General features: G+C 40.4%; 1 long non-coding RNA gene across 2 annotated transcripts in view; it reads left to right on the plus strand.

Moving 5' to 3' along the window:
- Nucleotides 1-456: 456 nt before the first annotated feature.
- Nucleotides 457-17,453, plus strand: part of LOC117064443 — a 31,558-nt gene continuing 14,561 nt past the window's right edge. For both annotated transcript variants that reach the window (XR_004429459.1, XR_004429458.1), the window contains exons 1-2: nt 457-991; nt 13,119-13,206. This is a non-coding gene — a long non-coding RNA (uncharacterized LOC117064443). The remainder of the gene's footprint in view (nt 992-13,118; nt 13,207-17,453) is intronic.

A 17,453-nucleotide genomic window follows, 5' to 3' on the forward strand; every position in this document is an offset into this window, starting at 1 on the left:
ATAATAACTTAGCCTCCAATAATATATTTTATCCTTATCAACTATGATTATAAATCTAATATAATTAACATAAGTATTGAAAGTATTGAATAAATGGCCATCATTTGTATGCGGTCTGAATATCCCCCCATTCCCATATCTACTGCCCCACTGTACCTACTTTGCGTTCATTCAACTAGATTGAGAATAATGAGAAATTCCACAAAAACAGAAGTGTATATCTTTTAGATCTTCAGTAAATGCCATTAGTAAACAGTCAAATCATTTACTAATTGAATGTAAATGAACAAGAACATAGCCACATCAAGAGAGAAATCACAGTATTGAGGGCCAGACCATTTAATATATACATGAGTCAAACTCTTAGAAGATGAGCAGATTTCTTTGCTTCCTTGGCTTCTCTGATGAAGTATTCATGGATAGGATAGATAAAGCATATTACATATACATAGGTAATAGGTTAGGCCAGTGTAAAATTTTTTTCATTATTTTCTTGCTTGGGTCATGAGGGAAGGCCACATGCTGGTTTAGAGAGTGGATATTTTACCAATCCAGAAAGAATAGTCCTTCTCTTTCAGTAATCCTGGAAAATGATTACTGTTGGAGCAGAAAATGAGTGTGGAGAGGCATAAAGAGCTTCGTTAGTGAGTATGGGGAATGTGAGGGAGGAGGATCCAGCAGTAGGGTGGTGACAAAGACAGACATGGAGCAATTGGGCCACGGAAGTTCCGTATTTTGCATTTGGAAGTTACTATGACAAGAATAGTGCAGCATGTGGGCAGTCAGTCTCTAGGCAGCAAGTTGGGTTCAGCCACTGTGGATTTCTCTGGTCTTAGGGAGGACAGCTGGATTTCCCATTACTAGTGATTTGAGAGCAGCCAGGGATGAGCCTAGGCCTTGTGAGAACTCTGTTCTCTCCCTGGAATGGATGAAGGCATCATAGGGAACATCAGAAGAGGATGACCATGGCCAGAGTTGGTTCAGGAAGTAGGTGAGGGAATCTATTTTACATAATACTCACGTGTGATTTATATGTATCATTGCTCTTTAGTCTGTATGGAAGCATTGTCACTAGAAAACAGTAATATCAATATTGACACATTCGAATGGCTGCTACAAAAGCATAACATCAAAATTTCATGTACCCTACACAAAAATGGAACAGAATATGTGATGTTTTTATTTTATTTTGGTTTTGCCACAAAACCCTTTATTCAAACAAAATCTCACACAGAAGTCCAAAGTTTTTTAAAAAATAAAAGCTGGTCTGGTAAAAGGAAGGCTGGGAGACCTAGTCCTTGTGCTCATAGCAGACTGATCTTCTTCCCTAATTCCACTGAAGTCACATTACGAAGGATCTAATGAGCTCTCAGAACTCTGCAAGTTAATATGGAAAAAAAAGTCACTGAAACTGAGTCTAGAAACAGATCTAAGGATACTTAGGAATTCACTTCCTCACTGGTATTTCAGATAAGTGGGAAAGAACATAGAGAATACACACATAAGGAGAAGGAGCCAGGGAAAAATCTGGAAGAAATTATATCCAAATATTAGTTTGTATTTATTTTTTGATGATTTAAAAATTGTTTCAAAAATTATCAGTGATTCTTAACTTTTTGCTTTCTATCTTTCCATGTGTTATTGTGTTATTTTTATTACACGCAAAGAAGAAAAGGTAAATAGAAGAAAAGCCAGAGCATAAAATAAGTCAGATTGAGGCAAATCTGAGAGCCCCTTAGTGACTCAGATGTGAGACAGATAAGGTTCCAAGTGTGAATGGAATCAGCAGCTTACATTTATCCCACATTTGCTCATTCTCTGCTCATGCAGCCTTCAGCAACCAGGGCAGACAAAGGGCGGTAACTGTTGGTGACGGGCTCTTTGTCAGCCCTGGTCTCTGTGGAAACAAGGTGAAATGGGAAACAGCATATTTTAGTATTTAGGCTGCAAATTCATCAGAAGTGAGAAGCCTGGTGCTGTGTCTACATATTACTTTTTGTCAAGTCTTTCCTTTTGTAAGCACTTTCTCTTTTGATGGGTAATATTTTTTCAATTTTTAAAGTAGTTGGGGTTTTTCTTTTTTTTTTTTCACTCTGTGAATGACCAAGAGAATGAAAAGCTAAAGTAGTACCTATTTACTTGTCTTCCTAGGCTGAAAGCAACATCTTGCAGATTTACCACAGAACCGTTTCCTCTAGACACCACATTACAGAATAAATGGAGATAATTAGAAATAGTCAATGTGCTAATTTTTCCGTATTTGTTTAATGCAACTGCACATTGGTGACTTTATTGTGTTTGCCATCAAATTGCCCTGGGGTATCATTCTCAGAGGCAAAGGCAGATGATGTTTCATGTTAGTTTATTTTCTGTAGCTCTCCCAGTATTGGGCGTGAAGTGGTTCAGTAGGAATGCTTTCCAGCTGCTGCTGCTGCTGAGGAAAGAAGCCACCACTGCGAACCTGCTAACAGGGAAACACATTGGGTCACACTCCTGGCAGGAAGTTATTCTTCCTGCCAAAGGGGGAATTTAAAATCCTCGTGTCTGTCCACAGAGAATCAATATTGGCCCAGAAAGAAGAGTTACCTATGAGGAAGACAGAAGGAATGATGGTACAATTAGTCAAGCTGTCCTTTAGCATTTTGCTGAACCTAAAGGAGGGAATCAGAGTTTTGTATAGAAATCTATTGGTAAATTCAGCACTTCAAGCATTTTTGGTACAAGCAAAGACTAAAAGCTATCTGAGTGTAATTGTTGGGAGTCTAAAGCGACAGAGGGGACATCAGAGAGCAGATTGTCTTGGATACACAAGAGGGTTCCCAGAACTTGGAAGAAGAGAAATCCCAGCTGGGCCAGCACCTTTCCCTTGTATATTCTGGTTAAGGGTCATCAACATTTCCTTGGTGACAACATCGGAGGCAGATTTCAGAACTCACTGTGTATCTTTTCAGCATGTTGAATAAACTGCGTATTGTTCTCATTCACACTGCTTTTTCAGGGACTCTCAGAAAACACATTCAGTAATAGCTAAGGAATCTGTTAGGTATTATAAAATCAGATAGCAACGACTATTACTTTTAAGTACAGATTTTATGAAGGTATTTTATAGTCTTTATTTGTAGTTATAGTGGTCCTTCAAAGTACATTTTTTGGAATCCCAATTAGGGGGAGGAGAGTGAGGCATTCACCACAGGGGCAAGCAACATTTAATGGGGAACCAAAAAACTCAGCACTCAGTGTAAATAATATTTTAATGTAATATTTAAAAAAAATTAATGCCAAGTATTCACTAAGCATAAACACCATAATTTTAAATAAAAACAGGCTGTTTTGTTCTACAACTCTGTGTTATTGTGCAACAGGAGCAGTCATTTCCAATCAACAGCATGCCCCACCAGCCAGTTTATTAGGGTTGATAATGTCATGCAAACAGATTGGGCAATGCAGAGCTTTAAACAGAAGTCATGATTTGTCCCTGAAAACTTCAATTAACTATTCCCATTTGATTCACAATAAAGGGGCTATTTTGATAAGGTATATAGGAACACGCAGTCTTCGTTTCGTTTCAGACTCCAACATGGCTCAGCAGGGCATTCCATTTTATTAGTGACATTTCCATGAAGCTTAGAGAAGTGAACTAACTTGCCAAGGTGATGGAAGCTAGTGGGTGTTCAGGCTGGAGTTCCATCCTGACTCAGATTGCCTTGCTAACCATGGCACATCACACATCCACATCCACATCAACTGTGCTGGGCCAACATCCCTTCATATTGTATTTGAGATTCTGACTCTCTAGTGGGCAAATCCATGTAAGGAGCATGTCTCAAATACACAGAGTTCCTCAATGGGTATGGTGGGCCTCAGGGGCACCAGTCCTGTTAACCTTGGAAGCAGCTGGACCACGCCGAGGCCTAGGTCGCTGGTGACTTGTTTTCCTCTAACACAAATCCTTTATGCCTTGATGCATTGTAAAAATAAAATTATGCCTGCCTATCTATCTATCTGTCATCTATCTATCTATCCATGCACACACACCATGATATTGAAAAGGCTGGAAGGTATAGAAAGCTGTCAGATCGAGCTTCATTTCTATTTGAGAGTTCTAATTCTTTAACATTCCCTCTGTACTGCTCTCCTGCCCTATCCCAGTAGATTAGAACTGTAATGTTCTAATTTGGCAATTTGAAGCTAGTGATTTCTATAATTATTACATCATTCAGAGTATCCTAATTCCTCCTTTCATTGCCTTCTGTAGTATCTGTGTACAAATTTATCTCCTTCATTAAAACTATACAACACTTCTTTGAATGGTTGGACCTTGTATTATCTCTTTGTACATCTTCTTCCTTCTCCCTCTTCAACTCCAGTGTCTCACATAGTGCTCTGCACAAATTGAGTGCTTAGCAAATGTTAATCAAAGTAAGAATCAAAACAAGGAAGTGTTTCCCTGTGTCATCCTAAGGGGATATGTAGGGAAAACGTAAACATGTACAGATCTATTTGTAATCCTTAAACTCTAAAGATCCAGTCAATGATTACTGGTCATCATCTTTGTACTAGCTACTTCAAAAATAATAATTTTTGTCATAATAATGTATAACTTAGATAATACAAAAACAATAAAAAAATTAAGTCTAAAACTAAACGTTGACTTAGTTGCTAAAACCATTATTCAAATGACAATCACCCTCCATTAAGGTGCCCACTTGAGAGATGATACACACAAAAGGGTTCACTATATGAGGTGCCATTTTAACATGAAATTTATTAGCAGTAATTTAAAACATTGCTTGAAGTTACTTTATACAATTGCAGCATGCTTTCTAATTTGATTTCCAGGTGGTTGTGATATGCTGGTAAAGGTAAACTAGCTTGAGGGTTAGTATACTCACAGGAGAAGAGCAGGTTGTATTATTAGCTCTGCTTACCAGGGCTTTTTGGTTTTCTTTCGTTTTTAAAATCAAGATTTTCTCTTATTGCATACCTCCGTGGGAGTATAGTTGCTTAGTAACCCTGCACTGACTGGGGGCTGTTGCTCTCGGAGCTATACCCGGGAGGAACCTGCGTGTGAATGAGACCGCTGTCAGCAAGCCTACACTCAGAGGATTTACCCGGTGCAGAGAGCTCCAAGAGAACACCAGAGCCCCTGGTATTCTGGTTCACTTGAATTTGTCCTCCTGCCTATTCCATATTTTTTTCACACATACAATCATTTGTTTGCAGTCTGGAAATATAAAACCACTCAAGAAATGGAGACCCAACTATTGGTAAGAAACTTCTAATACACATTCAGTGTCTCACAATGTGTGTGGTAAGCAACTAAGTGATTTATCTTGCTCTCCTATGTCTGTTTGCTTCCTAAGTTGTGTGTCCTTCCCGTTGGATAGAATCCATCTGTTGCTCTGCTTACAATGTGCTATGAGCATTTGAAGTTCAGTGCTAATAGAGAGGAAACACTTTTTTTAAATGTTACTTTGTTTCTTGTTTTTTTTTTTTCTTTTGTCCAGCAATTCAGCAGTTATTAGGTTAGAAATATCAAACAAGAATTCAGAAAAGTAAAGAACATGGAGGCCAACATTATCGTGGGCTTACTGTGGGTGAGGCGCTATATTTTACGTGTATTGTCTCATTTGGTGGTCATAACAATTCGCTGTTGTATGTGTGTGTTTGTATGTTGGGAGGGAGGTCCTATTATTATCTCAGCTTTACAGATTGGAACCTGCAGCTTAGAGATGTAAAGTCACCTTCGAGGACACACAGTTAGTGATTTGCAGAGCTAGGACTGAAGCTAGGAAATCTTAATCACGATGCCATATGATATTGCTAAAATTACTTTAAATTAGTTAGCTCAGTGAAAGGTAAGTTGTTTATAGCACACGTTGTTAATGCATGTCATGTAACGGTCCAGTATGAAAATCCAAATAACTCAACTGATCTCTTGGAAAGTTGCTCAGAATAAAAGAGCCTCTGGCTGTTGTTCATCCCACCCCCCTGCCAAAAAAAAAAAAACGTAGTTCAGCAAGAAGGTTAAGAACACGATCACTTTGCAATAATAACAAGATATCACTTTATGGCAGAATTCTGGGTCATCAGAATTTTCCCTGGATCATTAATAAAGCTCTGCTTGTCCAGACAACCCATGCTTATTGGTCCCTCTGAGGGAGAAAAGAAAAAAGGAGGGGAAAGGTCGTAGAGATGCATGAAAGAGGACCTTAGGGAAAGAGACCAATCAGGGCTTCTCTCTGTCCTGGTGGAAATGAGCGCCAGCTCCTTTTTTGTTCCTGCTCTAAGTTACTTGGCATCCTTTTCTTCTCCCTCTTGTTTCTATTAACCTCCCTCAGGGCAGAATGATAGTCACAACAGCCAATTAGGGAGACACTGAAGGAAGAAGGTGCTCCACAGCTCCTTCATTGTCCACAAAGAAACAATCACCTCAGTGGGAAGGTGGTTTTAATTGGCCCTATTCCTTTCTTTTCCTCTCCTTCCTCCCCATCAATACCCTCTCAATCAAGCTCCTTGGCCTAAAGCTAGTGAGTTACCAGGGAACCAGAAAAGCACTAATAAGCTACCACTCAGGTGGTTTGAATTATTCTACAGGCAAAAACTCAAGTATTCTTCTGGGATTTGCTAGCTCTCGCTTCTAAGCCCCATATGTACAGCAGTGGTTCCAAGGTGAGCAAGTGGACCACCTGCATCAAGGTCACCTGGGAGCTTGTTAAAAAGGCAGATTCCTGGGCAAGGCCCCAGATTCGTGCAATCAGAATCTCTGAGGGTGACACTGGGAAGTCAGCATTTTTAACAAGCTCTCCTGGTTGTTCTGGAATACATCATAGTTTGAATACATCACAGTTTGAAAACCACTGCCTTACAACTTGCAAAGTGCTTTTACATACATCACTAGACTCAAGCATCAAATTCTTCAGAGGTTTATTTTCTTATTCCCCTTTTTGTGTTGCTGTTATCTTCCTCTCTAATCAGCCTAACATCTCAAAATCAGTAGGTCCTCTCTTAAGAAGACTGAATAAGCCAGAGTCAATTTCTCTGCCAAAGATGACAATAAAAAGAAAATAACCATTATAAATCATTTAAGACAGGAAGATGACTTCTAGTGGGGGACCCAGCGTGGAAGGACTCAGTCTTAACCGACTCTGCATAATTTCTGGAGCAAGACTGAGTTCAAACCCTACTTTGTCACTTTGCCTTAGCTTCCTCGTCTGTAAAATAAGGGCAATAAAGCACTTACCTTATAGAGTTGTTGTTAGGGTTAAATGAATTAATAAAGGTAAAGTGCACAGAATGACACCTGGCTCAATACTAACAGCTGGCTGACTAAGATAGCCAGAATGGCGAGTTGAAAAGCTACAATTCAATCCCAGCACTTTGGGAGGCCGAGACGGGTGGATCATGAGGTCAGGAGATTGAGACCATCCTGGCTAACGTGGTGAAACCCCGTCTCTATTAAAAAAAAAAATACAAAAAACTAGCCGGGCGAGGTGGCGGGTGCCTGTAGTCCCAGCTACTCGGGAGGCTGAGGCAGGAGAATGGCATATACCCGGGAGGCGGAGCTTGCAGTGAGCTGTGATCCGGCCACTGCACTCCAGCCTGGGCGACAGAGCGAGACTCCGTCTCAAAAAAAAAAAAAAAAAAAAAAAAGGCTACAATTCAACATGAGTCACTGAGATATAGTTTATAAAACTTAGGTATTATTGCTACGTTTTGTTGTCTTCAATAAAGACATAAGAACAAATATGAATAGACTGAATATTAAGAAATGTCATAATATGCCTTTTGTCAGAATTTCTCAACTTTGGCACTGTTGACACTTTGGGCCTGATGACTCCTTGCTGTGGAACAGCTGTTCTGTGCAATGTAGATTTTAAAAATTTTTAACCAGCATTCCTGGCCTCTACTGGTAGCATTCTACTGTTTGAGATGACCAAAAATGTCTCCAGACATTGCCAAAAATCCTCGGGAGGGTGGTGGTGCAAAATCACCCTTGGTTGAGAATTATCTTACATCTGACAGTGTAAGACTTCCCACAGAAAATAATGTTTAGGCTTAGTCTTGTAGCATATGTAGAAGTTAAAAATATTAACGATTTCCTATGTGCCAGGCACTGCTCTGCATTTTTTATGCATTAATGCATTTAAGGCCAACAACCTTGTGAGCCTAGGTTAGCCACTACCATCCTTTTTACTGGACAGGAGGAAACTGAGGCACTGAGAGATTAAGTAATTTGCCTAAGGTCACACCACTAATGAAGATGCAGAGCCATAACGGGTGGCAGTTTTGCTCCAGACTCTGTAATTCTCACTTTCAGGCAAGGTAAAGGAGGTAGATAAAGTGTGCAGAAGTGAAAGAGCTCTGAACTGGGGACACCCTAAAAGTCTGCATTGAATGGAATATTCTATGCCAACAGAAAAGTGGCAGGATGTTAGGCTATGTAGCCAAGGGGGAACCCATCATGAAGGAAGTCTGAGGTCCCCTTGGGAATGAACTTTTTTCTGTGGACAGTGGGGAGCCACAGGAAGGAGAGGGGCCTGATCAGATTGTTTTAATAAAGTCAGTCTGGCCTAGGCCAAGGGGAAAGGCTAGAAAAAGGAGAGACTCTGGTTTTGTATAAAATTAAAACCGCCAATATTTACTGTCACTTTTTCTTTCCAAGATACTATGAAAAAACCCAAACCTTAAATAGCAGAAAAGATACAGCTGCTCTGGCCTATATGCAGAATCCTTTACTACTATCTTCTGCATGATATACATCTGTGTTTACTCAAGTCCCAGATTTAATTGGATTTAAATAAGAATCTGAGCACAGTCACCCAGAAGGCCTGACATAAATAGAAGAGTATCAAGAGGTCGGAGAAGACACATCCTGTCTGCTTCTATAGAAAGCAGATTCAAGGATTCCCCACCTGCATCTTCTTCCCCCTTCTGGTAAAGAGCTGCTCTTCGTGTCACTAAGCAACAAATGTGCACTTGGGGAGTCCACATCTCATCACTCCCACTCCTTCTCTCTCCTCAAGAAGTCGACTAAATGCTATGGTTTTGATTTACTTATCTTGTTATCTTTATCAAGCATGATAAAAATGCTTTGTTCTACTTTTGGCTCTCACAAAGAGCCTGTTTCATCATCAACATAATTGTAAAGCTAAAATATGGTTGGGACGTTTGCCATCACTTTGCAGGTTTAGGTTGCCAGGCACACTTGCAGAACTGAATTCTTTGTTTTCTAACTACAGTTGCCTGCCTGCTTTTCGAGGAAGCTCTTAGTAGGTGAGAAGTGACCCAGTATTGTGACCTCATGATCTGAGCATAAAGGTTTCATATGCTCAGGGTTAACTAGGTCTCTTTTAACCATGACAGTATATTATGCTTTGAAGAAACATAAAAATAATTAAAATACTAGCCTGTAATTCTGCCACATAAAATAAGACTAATCGTTGCTAAAATAGTGAAATTGAACTGTATGTGGCAACGGTAATTTTCCTAATACTACCACTCCAGAAGTGTAGTATTAAGGAAAATGGAATTGTCCTCTGAGAACTACACTGTAAACTACATCATTGTGCAGGTGAGAGATATGCAAAATCGCCCTAAGAAACACAGGGACTCAAAAGTGAGCAAGATGAGGCTCATTTGATTGAGGATATTCATAGATCTAAAGACTTAATGAATTAATTAGCCTGTGGATGGTGGAGCATAAACCCAGTCGAGTCACTGGGGCAAATACTGGCTGTGGCCATTAGGAACTGTCCATTAGAGGCTGTGTCTTTTCAGACTCCTCCAAATATTTACTTGTAGAGAAGGAGGCACCCAGCTATCACAACCTGATGCCCCTAAACATTTGAATCATGCAATTAACTCCTCTCCGCTCTGATTCCATCTCTACCCAGTAACTTTCTGATGACAATTTGGCTTTCTGTGTAATTTACCCATGGGAAGAATACAAGTGTTTGGCTACCTTGGTTGTTATTGTTTCTCAGTGAAAATTAACAGTTGCCATGCTATGTTAGAGACTTGAACCTCCTAGGGCCTAGTCAGCATGAATTAGCACCCACTAATTGTCAGGGTTTGATAAGATGGGGTGTCTGGATGTGTCAGGCTATTGGCAGGAAGGTAACTGATTCAAGTTGTGGCTATTTGTGGGACCAGCAGTCTTCTACGGCCTTGAGGGCCACACAAGGTTTTCTTGTGACCCACATATAGATTTCCCACCCTCTGGGCTTCAATTCCATTCCATGGTCTGCCCATCTAAACAGTCAGAAAATCCTAGGAACTCTCATTTATTGCCACTCATCATACTTTGTTTTTAGGGTTTGTGTCCTCATTTGCCTTTCCAGACCAGCAGTTCCCAAAAGCCAGTGTGGGAACCATCTGTATCAGCGTGACCAGTCTGTGAAGATCAAGCATAGGAATGCCAGGGTTCCACTCTACATGTCCTTTATCTGGGGTGGCGCCCAGGAATCTATTTATTATGCTCCCTGGGTAATTCTGATAAGGAGCCACATTCCAGAATCCCTGTCTAGATAAGTGGTTCCCAAAGTTGGTGATGCGATAGAATCATTCTTAGAAAATGTTAATGCCAAGGCTTTACCCCAGACTAATTAAACCCTAGTCTTTTTTTGGAGGTGGGATGTGGGCATGAGTGTTTGGAAAACACTCTCTAGATGAGTCTAATGTATTGTGAGTGTTGAGAACTTTTGGCTCAGAACTGTGATTCTCAAAGTGTATTACCTGGAAACTTAAAATATAAATTCTCAGATTAACTAGACCCTCTAAAGCAGCAACCCTGGGGAAGGATCCCAGCAATCTGTGGCTTAAGCCTCTCTAGGTCTAGATTCTGAGGCTTCATTGGCTTAGACTGTTTCGCAGAGCCTCCTCATTGACTTTCTGTGGCTAGTCCCTCTTTTCCCAGATACATCCGCCACAATAAAAATATTTTCGCCTTGTCACCCTGCACTCAAAAGCATCCAGTCGCTCCATACTGCCTGCAGACATCCTTTGCCTGGCATTCATGCCTTCTCTGGTCTACCCCAACCCTAGGCTTCAGTTCACTAGCAGAATAAGAGAAACCAGGCTTGCTGATCCCGAGACAGTGGTTTCCCGTTTTGCTTATGCTGCTCCTTTCGTAAAAATCCTGGCCAGGTGCTAGTAGCTCATGCCTGTAATCACAGCACTTTGGAAGGCCAAGGTGGGCAGATCACCTGAGATCAGGAGTTCAAGACCAGCCTGTACAACATGGTAAAACCTCATCTCTACTAAAATTAGCTTAGTGCAGTGGCATGCACCTGTAATCTCAGGTACTTGGGAGGCTAAGGCAAGAGAATTGCTTGAATCTGGGAGGTGGAGGTTGCGGTGAACTGAGATCACTCTAGTGCACTCCAGCCTGGGTGACAGACTGAGACTTCTTCTCAAAAAAAAAAAAAAAATCCTGGAGAAGTCGGAGCATGTTTGCAAATGCCATAATCCCTAACCTGGCATTGTTCATAGAACAGAAAGTCCTTACACATTTGCAGCGTATGATTGTGTGAGTGTATGAGTGAGTGAGAGATTGTGTGCTTGTCTTTAACGCGCCTCTACATAATCTCTCACAGGTTCTCCATTCAATCTGGAGAACAACTCACCTGAACCCTTTTTGTTTGTTTTTAAGCACTTAAGCCCATCAGAGCATGTGCAATATTCAGTTCCCACATTAAAACCATCAGTTTGGCATGAAAAGTTCCTTGGGGATGGGTGACTGGAAGGAGGCAGGAGGGGACTCCTGGGGTATGGATAATGTTTACTTTCCTGATGGGGGTGCTGGTTACATGTGTTCTCTCTACAGGAATTCATTACACTAAATACAGTAATTTGCATTTTCTGCCTGTGTGTCTTACTTCAATACAAAGTTACAAAAAATCTTTCCATGCAGTTGTTCTCCAGCTTCTCAAATTCTAATTCGACCAGAGCTTATCAAACATTGGTGATGTGCCAAGAACAGGGCTGGTTGCTTTCATATTTTGATTTTTACCCTCATAACTCTGAAGTGGGAACTGGCATTATTGCTTTTTACTCATGAGAAAGTGAGGCTTGCAGAAATGATGAAACTTACCAAGTTCACACAGGTGGCCAGTGTCAGGATAAAACTGGAATCTAGTTATCATATCACAAAGTGCTAGTCTTCTTTCTGCTTCACTGTGACTCTTCAAGAGAAGTCTTTAAATGGTGTATATTAATAAAAAATTACAATGATTTTGTTTTTTATTAGAAATCATCAAAGAAAGCATTAAGTTGCCTTCTTAGATTTTTTTTCCTTTTCTTTTTTTTTTTTTTTTTTGAGATGGAGTTTCACTCTTGTTGCCCAGACTGGAGTGCAATGGCACTATCTCAGCTCACTACAACCTCCACCTCCTAGGCTCAAGCAATTCTCCTGCATCAGCCTCCCGAGTAGCTGGGACTACAGGTGACCACTACCACACTTGGCTAAGTTTTGTATTTTTAGTAGAGACGGGGTTTCACTATGTTGGGCAGGCTGGTCTCAAACTCCTGACCTCGTGATCCACCCACCTCGGCCTCCCCAGCCTCCCAAAGTGCTGGGATTACAGGTGTGAGCCACCGCGCCCGGCCCTTCGCCTTCTTAGTTTTCATTCCAGATATTTTGTTTTCCTTTGTCTCTTTGTTAAGATGGAAACTGATCACTAGTGTAAGGCAGGTTTAAATGTTGGGCAGTGGAAGCATTGTTTAAAAGTGTGGCAGAGTCCTGGAAGTCCCTTCCGCACCGAGATGACCCTGGAGGTCCCTTCTGCATCTTCACTGCCAGATTTCAGGGGGAGAGGCCAGAAAAGCCAGGGTGGTGAGAAAGGAATGTGGGGGTTTTGGGCAGTGGCTATTTAGTAACTCTGCAGAAGGATTTCAATAGTGCAGCTCCTGGTGTAGGCTGTGCTGCTGTGTGTAAGGAGAATACCAGCCCTGGGGTGAGTTGAACCTAAAGTAGAATATCATCCTGCCCTGCATACACACCTTTGATGATGAGAGACTTTTCTCATGGAAGAGTCTTGGCTTTGCAATTGGCCATCTTGACAGTAACGTACAATTTGTTAAGAATTCACGCGATTTTTCTTCACTAATGTCTACAGGCTTCCCGATTATTCTACAAACTCTATGAAATCCTTGTTCTTCGTTGCACAATTAGCTGTGAAACAGACAGAGGTTACCTACAATAAGGTAAGTGTGAAAAGGAGTCCTTCTGCCTATGAGTGTAAGGCAAGAAACAAAAATGAAAAAAAAAGAGAAATGTTGTAGAGTGGCAAGCAACAAGCAACTGACACCAGGAAAGATTTCCTGTGCCCCACAGTGTATTAATCATTTTTACATATTTGGTGCCACTGTTACATATTGCTTTCATAACAGAATAAATGCTGAACATGAAACAAAATAAAATTGTTTAAGCAGTGGAAAAGGATTCAGGCCTGTGAGCTCAACCCAGCGTTGTTCCCAGTGAACTTACTTGGCAATCAAGAACAGTATATGACACCTCTGCTGTCTCAAAATTCCCACATAGTACATAGTTTGGAATGCTTGGAAAAAGCTGGCCTGGTCCCCAACGAAAACCACATGTTACTACTGACTTTCTTATATCCTCCAGCCACCAATTAGAAGTTAGAATAAAAACAACAAGAGAGCAATTTTAAAAAATGCTCCTCCAGACAAAGTAGACCATGTGGCTGCTTACTTACTGATTCTTCCTTTCCTTTTTCTAAGAAAACCTTAAATTTCATTCGAGTGTGTAGCTCACTCCTACTTCAGAGGGAATCTCGATTAGTTAGCTAGCACCGTCCAATAGAAATACGGGAAGCCATATATGTAATTTAAAGTGTTCTAGCAGTCACATTTTTAAAAAAGTGAAAAGAAACAGGCAAATCAATTTTAATCCTGTATTTTATTTAATCTATCTGAAATATATTGTCAATATAATCAATATAGAAATTATTAATGAGCTATATGAGGTGTTTTTCATATTACATCTTTAAAATCCAGTGTATCTTTTTCACTCACAGTGCATGTCATTTTGGACTAGCCATATTTCAAGGGCTTAGTATGGCTAGTGGCCACCATATTGGACATTGACGGTCAAACCCAATTCACATTCCCCTGACAACTATGCTTGGTGTGAGGCCTCTGATGGCCCAACTAGGCTGACAGCAAAGATCTTTCCTGTTGGAAGATCATCTTTCTCTCTCCTGCTGGCAAAAACAAGAAAGAATAAAGGTTTGATTAACCCATGAGCCTTCTTGGGATTTATGAGAGGAACCAGGCTTTGGATGAACGTGACATTGAAATGAGCAGGATGGAAAGAAAAATCCTAGGGGTTTGGTGACCATACTAGGCTGCTGATTAAACATGGAGTTTGCCCTGACTCTGAACTTTCCATTTAGTGAGATGATAATTGTCCCAATTGTTTAAACTAGCTTGTGTTGCTTCCAACTAAAAGAGTGCCAGCTATATACAATGTGCAAGCTGACATGTTGTCATGCTCTGACCCTGATGAACACATCCCCACAAGGCTGTGACGTAGTAGGCGAAGAACTAACCTGCATGGGATTGGAAGGGAGGGGGAAAACAAAATCAAACCATATGGAAAGCAGGAATTGCTGCATTAAATATCATTTTTAAAATGTACATCATAATAGCCATATGTTTAAGTCAGAATCATCTGCAAAGCACGCATGTTCACTTTCTGTTCCAGAGTCAGGCGTCTGAATTCTGTGAGCAAAGCCTAGGGAAAAAAGCTAAGCCTATGCCAAATTTACAAGAATAGTTATCTTTATAAAGACTATATGAACTAGAATACAAAGTTGCAAAGCTGAAGGCAAAGCTATTCAATAAAACCAAAGCAAGCAGCTTACAAAGAGATCCCTTCAAAAGTGTGGTTCTACGTTTCCCACCTAGTGATAAGTAAAACATACATTTCAATTAGAATTATAATCTACTTCAGGAAGTAAATTATTAAATGACCTAGCACATTTTGAGGCTTTTAAATGCCCAAACTCCCAGCTGTGGAGAACAATGAGTCTTTAATGATAATTTATTCCCCTCTTGTTCCCATGATTGCTAGATAGCCGGGGGCCCTAGATACTTACTGGGTTCCAGGGACCCAATGTAGGCATTGTCAGAGCAGGATACCAATTAGCAGGTTTGGTTTCACAAAGAAGCATAGATTGCCCTGAGGTGAAAAACTCTGTCTCAGAGAAAACACCCTTGAACTCGAACTGTCTTTTTTGCTCATCATTAGAAGTCAGAAAGGATTTAGCCTCTCTCTTACCGATTCATTATCCACACTCTTCAGAAAATAAATAAATAAAGTAAAATATTTTCTCTTACTATGAAGGTGACAATAAAGACAGTAAGTTTTTATTACATACAGAAAAGAGAGTGACCACTTTCTACTAGTTTTAATGGCACTATCACTGCTTCCAAAAATTGCCTTAGGTCGCTTACGACCCCTAGAGATAAACATCTGAGGATTTTGCATAACGGCCTTAATGGGTGTTTTCAGGACAGCATAATTACCTGGGGCTTGTAAGAGTGAAAAGCATCAGCCTCAAGGTTACTGAATAATGTATGCTCTATTGGAGAGAGATAAAGAAGAACAAAAATCCAGTCACCATATGAATTACAATTTTATTATCTTTTTCATTCATTTAGTATTTCATTCAACACATTTGAAAGCATTTATTATGTACCAGGCACTGTACTAAGCACTTTAGATTCTAGTATGATTAAGACAGCAGAGTTCTACCCATTGAGATGTTCACAGTCTAGGTGGGGAAGGACATGGACAATGAAGAATACGCAAACCATTAATTCCCAGAAAGGAGTAGGGTTACCTCTGGGCCCCTGAGGAGGCCAATGAAGGTTTGCCTGTGGCCTTTAAGAGCTTTTCATTTTTCTCAGCAGCAGTGATCTGTCCATTCTATACTTTTTTTTTCAGTCTTCAAATATTTTATTACCTTTCTGGCTACATAGTGAATTCAGTGTCTTCATACTGACTGGTAGAAGATGGGAAGGAATTTTTCCTTTGCTTGGAAGTAACCATTTTTGGGTTGCTAAAGTCAATATTTAGCCCCTTCCCTGAGCACCTGCTCCCCTCAATCCCTAAGCCTGGGCACTCATATAAAAAAAAAAATAAAAATTTTAAAAAGTAAGTCTATATTTATTCATAAAATTATATCCTAGTCTTAAAGAAGCTCAGACATCAGAGCCAGACTGCCTGGGTTTGAAACCCAAGCTCTACTCTTACCAAATGTATGATGCTGACAGGTTGTCAAATCTCTGTGTTCCTCAGTTCCTTCACAATTAGAATGAAAAGTTCATAGGATAGTATAGATGTATAAATATAAGTATAGGCTTATTATGAGTATTGAACAAATTAACATACTAGCACTGGGCATACAATATAAATGGTATTATATCTCAATACAAGGGATTTATATTGCTACTTAGTGATTAGATTTGACAATCAGTAAGGAAAATGAATTTAAATGTAACTAGTTCTGGAAAGTCCTTTGGAAGTAACCTTTTTGGAGACCCACAGCCCACCTCTCAATATGTCTAGCACTGTCAATTTTTCCTTCAATGTTAAAACAAATTGTTGATTTCTCTGATTGAACATTAAGTAGTATAGCAGGTTTGCCTGTAGGGACCATGTCACACCAAAAGGCCACATTTTAAAACAACATCATGTTGACAGGCACCAAGAACTAGCCTGATCTGAGAAGAGCAGACTTGCTTTTCATCTCATGGTCATTTAGTGAAATGGCAGGCCAGAATTGTGACCCAATTTAAATGATTTGTTTCCTTCTGTTTGACCAACTCCTCCTTTCATCTGTTTTTACCAAGACAGAATAATTGAATTTAGAAAAATTAAATATAAAGCAATGACCTTTTACTACCATCTTGAGGTACAACCCTTATTAATTTTCATCTGGGAAAGGTAAATCAAGTTGTGTCATGTAAGACATAATACTGCTTCTCAGCTGAATAGGAATAGCACCAGTCTGCAGCTCCCAGCATGATCAACGCAGAAGATGGGTGATTTCTGCATTTCCAACTGAGGTACCTAGTTCATCTCACTGGGACTAGCTGGACAGTGGGTGCAGCCCAAGGAGGGTGAGCCAAAGCGGCCAGGGCATCGCCTCACCCAGGAAGTGCAAGGGGACAGGGGATTTCCCTTTTCTAGCCAAGGGAAGCCATGATAAGCTGTACCTGGAAAATCCAGACATTTCCTCCTAAATACTGTGCTTTTCCAATGGTATTAGCAAATGGCACACCAGGAGATTATATTCGGCACCTGGCTTGGCAGGTGCCTCACCCATGGGGCCTTGCTCACTGCAAGCACAGCAGTCTGAGATCGACCTGTGAGGCAGTAGCCTGGCAGGGGAAGGGTCATCAGCCATTGCTGAGACTTGAGT

This window comes from Trachypithecus francoisi, unplaced genomic scaffold, assembly GCF_009764315.1.
Source record: "Trachypithecus francoisi isolate TF-2019V2 unplaced genomic scaffold, Tfra_2.0 Lachesis_group2, whole genome shotgun sequence".
NCBI classification, from domain to species: domain Eukaryota; kingdom Metazoa; phylum Chordata; class Mammalia; order Primates; family Cercopithecidae; genus Trachypithecus; species Trachypithecus francoisi.